The 7,281-nt window shown below is 43.2% G+C and overlaps 1 long non-coding RNA gene across 2 annotated transcripts; it reads right to left on the bottom strand.

Annotated features, from left to right (window-relative positions):
* Nucleotides 1-3,334: 3,334 nt before the first annotated feature.
* LOC109785570 (uncharacterized) lies at nucleotides 3,335-6,473 on the bottom strand. 2 transcript variants are annotated; one of them, XR_012205003.1, is made up of 3 exons: nucleotides 6,128-6,411; nucleotides 3,799-5,881; nucleotides 3,335-3,725 (listed from the first exon to the last, which is right to left on the bottom strand). It is a non-coding gene; the product is annotated as an uncharacterized lncRNA (long non-coding RNA). The 2 variants fall into 2 exon arrangements; XR_012205002.1 differs by having other exon boundaries at nucleotides 3,335-5,881; nucleotides 6,128-6,473.
* Nucleotides 6,474-7,281: the final 808 nt, after the last annotated feature.

The raw sequence follows: 7,281 nt of genomic DNA on the forward strand, positions 1-7,281 counted from the left end.
TGAGCAACTTTCATGTAGAAAACATTTTCATCGGAGTTATGGTTTAATTACTATGAATTTCTAAAGGTTAAGGTATTTTCTGGAATTATTAATATTAACAGAAAAGGAATATTGCATCAGCATGACGTCATTGTGACGTCAGCAGTCAACAGGACGGCTGACCAGGTCAAACTGACCAGTGGGTCCCACCTGTCATCGACAGTGGACTGACAGTGGGTTATTTCAATTAAACATGGCTAATTAGCAGTTGGGCCCCACATGTCAGTGACTATTTAGCTTAACTAATTATTTTTAATTATAAAACATTTTAATTAGCTTAATTAAGCGATGGGGCCTGCATGTCAGTGGCACTGGGCTGCCCAGTCAGCAGTTGACTGGGTCAACCCAGTCAACTGGGGCCCGTGGGGCCCACTGGCAGTGAGCCAGGGGTGGGGCCCGGCCGGCCACGTCGGCAGGGCACCGGAGAGGGGCTCCGGCGAGCTCCAATGCGGCGGCGAGGCGCGGGTGAGCTTCGGGTTTCGCCCACAGGGCATCCCCGGGGTTGTGGTTTGGCCCGTTCGAACGGCCAGTCCACACCGCGTCGAATGGAGGTGGTGGCGTGGCCGAGGACGGCCGGGAACGTCGCCGGCGGCGAGTCAGGTGGTGGTGGGTTTCTGGTGAGCGGTGAACAGGGGGCTGCGGGGCACGGCGAGAGCAGCAGACGCGCGCGTTGGGCCAATAGGAACCCCAGGAGCACGATGCGGCGCTCGGCCGCATGTGAAGGCGACCATGGCCACGGCACCGAGCTCGTCGGCGGCGAGGTTCTTCGGGCGAGCTACGGGAACGGGGCTACGGACGTCGGAAAAGCTCGGGAGAGAGGGGAAAGAAGCGCAGGCTCACAGTGCTCCTGCAGATGTGCTCAAGCGTGCTCGGGAGGGCTCGGTGCGGCGGAATCGACGGCGAAGCTCATCGGAGAAGAGGAGGAAGACGGCAACGTAGGGGATGATGCAGAGGCGCTCCTGCTCGGGTGATTCGTCAGGGAGGAAGAGGAGGTCGAGGCGGTCCTTCTTGGCGCGGAGGAGAGGCGAGGCGGTGTCGGGGACCGCGTGCGTTACGGCGGCAGGGCCACGGCAGCGCGGATGCGGTGGGGAATGGGAGAGGCGGAGAGGGCAAGCAGCAGCTCATGGGGAAGGGAGAAAAGATCTCTCGGAGGAGGCAGGGGGGTCGTCGCTGGCGTCCTTATCCTCCCCGCGGCGCCTGTAGCGGCGTGGCCGGCGAGCTGGTTCGGCGGCCACGCCCCTGTTGCGGTCTGAGACCGAGGAACAGGGCAGGGGGGAAGAGAGACCGCTGCGAGGGGGCAACTGGGCTGGCTCGGGTGGGTTAGGTGGGCCGGCCCAGGTGGGTTCGGTCCAGGGAGGGGGGTTGCTCTCTCTCTCCCCCCCTTTCTTTCTCCTTTTTTTTGTTTTTCTTTTTCCAGCAGCTTTTGCATTTTTCTTTTAGCCACTAATGACTTTGCAAAATTATGGCACTGGCTAAAACAATTCCAAAGAATTATTTTGCATTGCCACAAAAAGATTGTGAGGCTTTGTGAAAAAGGTAGCAATTTTTATAAATTAAAAAGGCATTTAATCTATTGTTTTAGCCACTGCTTTAATTGGTTTAGGCCATTTAAACACCTTGCAAAAATGTTGGTCCACCACCAATATTAACAAATGATTATTTTCCACAATATGAACATTTTAGATTTCATGTCTGACAAAAAGAATTTTTGACTTTAGATTGGATTTGAATTTGAATGGTGATTTGGATCAAGTGAAGATTAGCAACAGTAACCTGATGACATGGCACCATTAACAGGTGATTACTGTAGCATGACACTGGGGGTGTTACACCCCCCTTTCCTCCTTTTCCTCCCTCTCCTTCCTTCTCCTTCTCCTTCCCTTCCTTCCCCTCTCCTACTTGGACTAGGAAAGAGGGGGGAATCCTACTTGGAGTAGGATTGCCACCCTTGGGCGCGCCTCCTCCCCTTGGCCGGCCCTCTCCTCCTCCCCCCCTTTATATACGGAGGAGGGGGGCATCCCATAGACACAACAATTGATCTCTTGATCTTTTAGCCGCGTGCGGTGCCCCCCTCCACCATAATCCACCTCGATAATATCGTAGCGGTGCTTAGGCGAAGCCCTGCGTCGGTAGAACATCATCATCGTCACCACGCCGTCGTGCTGACGGAACTCTCCCTCAAAGCTCGGCTGGATCGGAGTTCGAGGGACGTCATCGAGCTAAACGTGTGCTGAACTCGGAGGTGCCGTGCGTTCGTACTTGATCGGTCGGATCGTGAAGACGTACGACTACATCAACCGCGTTATGCTAACGCTTCCGCTTTCGGTCTACGAGGGTACGTGGACAACACTCTCCCCTCTCGTTGCTATGCATCACCATGATCTTGCGTGTGCGTAGGAAATTTTTTGAAATTACTACGTTCCCCAACAATAGGAACATGTATAAGTCATGAAGAAAGCAATAGCAATATACTAAACGATCAAGTGATAAGCTAACGGAATGGGTCAAGTCAATCACATCATTCTCTAATGATGTGATCCTGTTAATCAAATGACAACTCATGTCTATGGCTAGGAAACATAACCATCTTTGATTCAACGAGCTAGTCAAGTAGAGGCATACTAGTGACACTATGTTTGTCTATGTATTCACACATGTACTAAGTTTCCGGTTAATACAATTCTAGCATGAATAATAAACATCTATCTATTTATATAATTAAAACAGAAGACAAATAAGCCATCATATTCGTCCACATATGCTAATATTATTTGCACCGTTTGATCAAGAAAATAATGGCCGAGATTTAAAAGATTTTACGTAACATATTAACGTGTGCGTACCAATATTTTGAACTACCACGTTGTCATGTGTATACATGCTTATGCACGGAAAGACTTGCATCTGATCTAATTACGTTAGGCTAGAAAGGCTCATCATTTACTAAAAAAAGGCTAGCAAGAGTCATGACCATGTACGAGAAAAGGAGTCGGACTCAAGGTCACAGACGTGTACGAGTCAGCAAAGGAGTCCAAGATTTATCAATTCCCACGTGAACTAAGCAAACCTTTATTTTTCTTTTTTCTAATTATTAAGCATCAAGGTATTATATATATATATATATATATATATATATATATATATCCTCTTTTTAATCTGCAAATTATTTTTAACTTCCTTAACATCCAACATATTTCCAGAATTTTTTTGCCTCAGATAATCTACACAATACAGTCCATTCTTCAAGATACATTAGTAAAATTGTTAGATCATAGTCTCAGAAAACAAAAAGAGGTATGGTCACACGCTCATCCCTTCTGCTTATATCACATAGTCATCATTCAACAATAATTTTACAAGACGACATTCAACTCTTCGGTCTGACCCATGATGTACTTTCTCAATAGCTCTTTTATCAAGATGTTAGGATGATCGAACACACAAGACGACCGAAAAATCGAAGGCATAGAAGCAACTCTACCAAATTGTATCCAATATACGCCCGCGACGCCCAAACGCCATAAAGAAACGTCCAACAAACTGAAGACACGGCATCAACACCATCAACCTCAGGTAATATCCACATGCAATGCTTCACGTGTGTCAGCATTTGATCTCAGCTCAACCTTGCTTCTAATCTTCTATGTCAAAACTCTTCTAACCATGTTTTTCCATGCATACATACACTGCCATGACAGTAGTGTGAAAGCTACAAAAAGAGCAACACTATTGAACACATATTAATTTATAGTGCCATACCAGATAAACAATATTGATCTCCAGATGTTCTGTATGTGACACCCCCATTATAGTCTCTATATCTCCAAATGCACTTACATGTCTGCAGTGGCAAAACATTATTAAGAAAACTCTATATGTCACTAACAAAATAATTTTTTTAGAGATGACAGTCCAACATACGTCAGCGCTAACAGCTCACCACACAAAAAGAAAGAAAGATCAAGCTTTAAACTCAAGGAGCACAAAGAGGACAAGGACTGCAGAGGGAAGAAGAAATACAAACATAGAGGCTCCTAAACAATTGAGAAAGGATAATGCTAAAGAAGATAAGAAATTGAAGCGTACAAGAAGCGAAAGCAACAAAATTAACATTAGAATCAATGTTGGAGACAGCAACAGAACCACAACCTCAACAAGTGCTAATAGAAAGACATGGAAATTCGGAAGGCCAACATACAAATGCTAATATTGCAAATCATTGGTATGGTGTGAAGAACGATTAAATTCAACAAAGGAACTAAGACACCCTCTTTTGGAATATGCTGCAAACAGGGAAAAATCAATCTGCCACCAATAAGAGACCCTCCACCATACCTCAGAAACCTCTTAAGAAGTGAAGGGCTGGATTATATGGTCATACAACTCAATGTTTTCATTCACATCGATGGGAGGAGTTGTGGACAAGGAAATAAACACTCGCAAAGAACTTTCTCTTTTTCGTTTGCGTGGACAGAACTACCACCACATCGGAACTCTTTTACCTAAAGGTACAGACAAACCTTGGTTCACACAGCTGTACATCTATAATAATGTAAATAAGGTGGCAAACATGATAAGTGCGTCAAGATGCAATGATAATAAATCAACAGTGGACCCCAACATCGTCAAAGAACTGCAAATAATGCTCGACGACAACAACATCCTTGCAAAAACAAAGTAGGAATATATTTGCCTAAGCAAGCATTCTGCCATGGACAACTGTATGTGGCATTATCGAGAGTGACAAACAAGGAAGGATTGAACACGCTGATCAATAACAAAGAGTGTCCAACTGAAGATGCCACAAAGAATATTGTTTATAAAGATATTCTAATTTAAAATATAGTTCATCAAGTCAACAAAACTAGAATTTTGCATAGACAATGCATGTGCAATTACATAGAGTCGAAGACAACCTAACCATATATATAAATATGTCTGATCTTTCCACAAAATATTACTTTTTTGTTAATTAGTTATTTATTACCCCTGAATATTTTTATCTCTCTTCTAACATCATTTAAAAAAGTTGAAGCATGGATATTTTTACATAGCTACATACCTCCGTTTCAAAATATAAGCCTTTTAAGATATTTCAATACAGACTACATACGGATGTATATAGATATATTTTAGAGTGTAGATTCACTCATTTTGCACCTTATGTATTCCGTACTGGAATCTCTAAAAAAACTTATATTTAGGAACAGAGGGAGTTTTAGAGTGTAGATTCACTCATTTTGCTTCTTATGTAGTCCTTATTGGAATCTCTAAAAAAACTTATATTTAGGAACGGAGGGAGTACTATATTTGATCATTCTAGAGAAAGTTCACAAAGAAATTCCACCTAAATAGCGATTACTAATATCTCTGCACTAACACTCTCATCACTCTCACGAATAGTCTCTAAAAAAAATAGACATCAACATAGCCTCCTCAACCAAATAAATGTATGTGTATTCACGTATATAAATGTTAACAAATACAGACAAGACAATGAACTATTGAAAGATTGTGTTATAGGTAGTAGACGAAACAATGAAGTATTGAACACCTTTTGCTATGCGGAACTTCACATAATTAATACGGATGTGTTGAAGAGACAAGCTAAATTGAAGAGACGATCTAAGTTGGGCAGAATGTCAACTGAAAAAAAAAGTTAATTACCCAAAATAACGCAAGGTAAGCAAAAGGGCAGGGGGATATGAGCAACTCTGACATAAATTGAGGCAAATCTTCGCTCACTTGATCCTAAAAAAATTCCATGCGCATATTGGTCACCTCTCTGCATTTGCCCTTCCCGGCTTCTGAGTAGTACCTCACCGGAGAACACTCTCTTCGTCTTGCGAGCATGAAAATTATGAGTAAGAAGAAACCATGCGAAGATAAAAAATATATAGAGAAAGGTCAGTAGACCATAAGCATCTCCTTATCTCCACCAGAAAAAATCTCCACGAGCTGCAGGCAGGGGATAACAGGAGACCACAAGCCGATTTCTCATGAAGAATCCAAAATCCACACAATTGCTGGATCCTAGCAGACTAAGCATCTGGGAAGGAAGGGGAAGGAGGGGAAGAGGAGAGATTACCTGGAGGAGAGCTGCCGCTTAGGTTCAAGGGACGCGAACTCCATGGCCATCCAATCGACGGCGGCGCGCGAGCAGCAGGCACGTGTAGTCGAGCTGGAGGACCGGCCGCCGCCGAGAGCCTGCAACGACGACACTCTGCCGCAAATCCTACTCACCACGTCCTTCTCACTTACTGGATCTAGCAACGATCTGTGGAAGAAAAAGAGAAAAACGAACGAGAATGGGAAATGGGTTCACGTCAAGAGAAAAGAATGAAAAAAAGGCATGAATGGTAGTAGTACAACCGTACAGATGCAAAATACTACTGTACCAGATTAAAACTGTGTATCTCAAAAAAGAGATTAAAACTGGGTCACTTCACACCGCTTCCTCCTCCGATCCCATATGTCACGTGATGCCCTATCGCGATTGCATCGAACGGATTGCGAGCCGCTGCACGGGACACACGGAAAACACGTAAACACTTTCTAGCATTTTTTTGAGGTGGGATGTTTAGCCGGCCGTAACTTATATGAAGTGAAAACAATTTTTTTTCTATTCCATTTATTCACTCTTATAACGTATTAGATTTTCATTCCATTTTTACACGAGGGTATATTAGCTACAGAATATACTATGGGCGATTGTTATAAAATCGAACTTTCTCAAAAGCACATAAGCTACCGAATTCAGTATTCCATGATGGATTTGGAACATGTAGTAAAAACAAACAAATCAAGAAATTGTTGGCCATTCACACAAAAAAATGTTGGCCAAACTAAAATAATACTCACTCCATTCGGAAAATGCGTGGTGGTTTTAGTTTAAATTTGAACTAAAATCACGACACTTATTTTAAAACGAGGAAGTACGTGGACATAACCAAAACACAAACAATGATATGAAGAGGAAAATGCATAGGGAGATGTTCCGTACAATATAATGTAAAAAGAAAGAAAATGCAAGTCCATGTGACATATAATTTATTTAAAAATATAGCCGCGCAATTGGGCGGGTGGACCCGCTAGTTTATCATGAAATAAGGAAATAAATAATAACTTTATTATTGCCTCTAGGGCATATTTCCTTCATACGCAAGGGTCCGAACAACTTTGCCGCCCTCGCCACCATCTCAGCTGATCTTTTCAAAGGGGAGAAGGAAGACTTCACTCGCT

This window comes from Aegilops tauschii, chromosome 3 (assembly GCF_002575655.3).
Source record: "Aegilops tauschii subsp. strangulata cultivar AL8/78 chromosome 3, Aet v6.0, whole genome shotgun sequence".
In the NCBI taxonomy this organism is placed as follows: Eukaryota; Viridiplantae; Streptophyta; class Magnoliopsida; order Poales; family Poaceae; genus Aegilops; species Aegilops tauschii.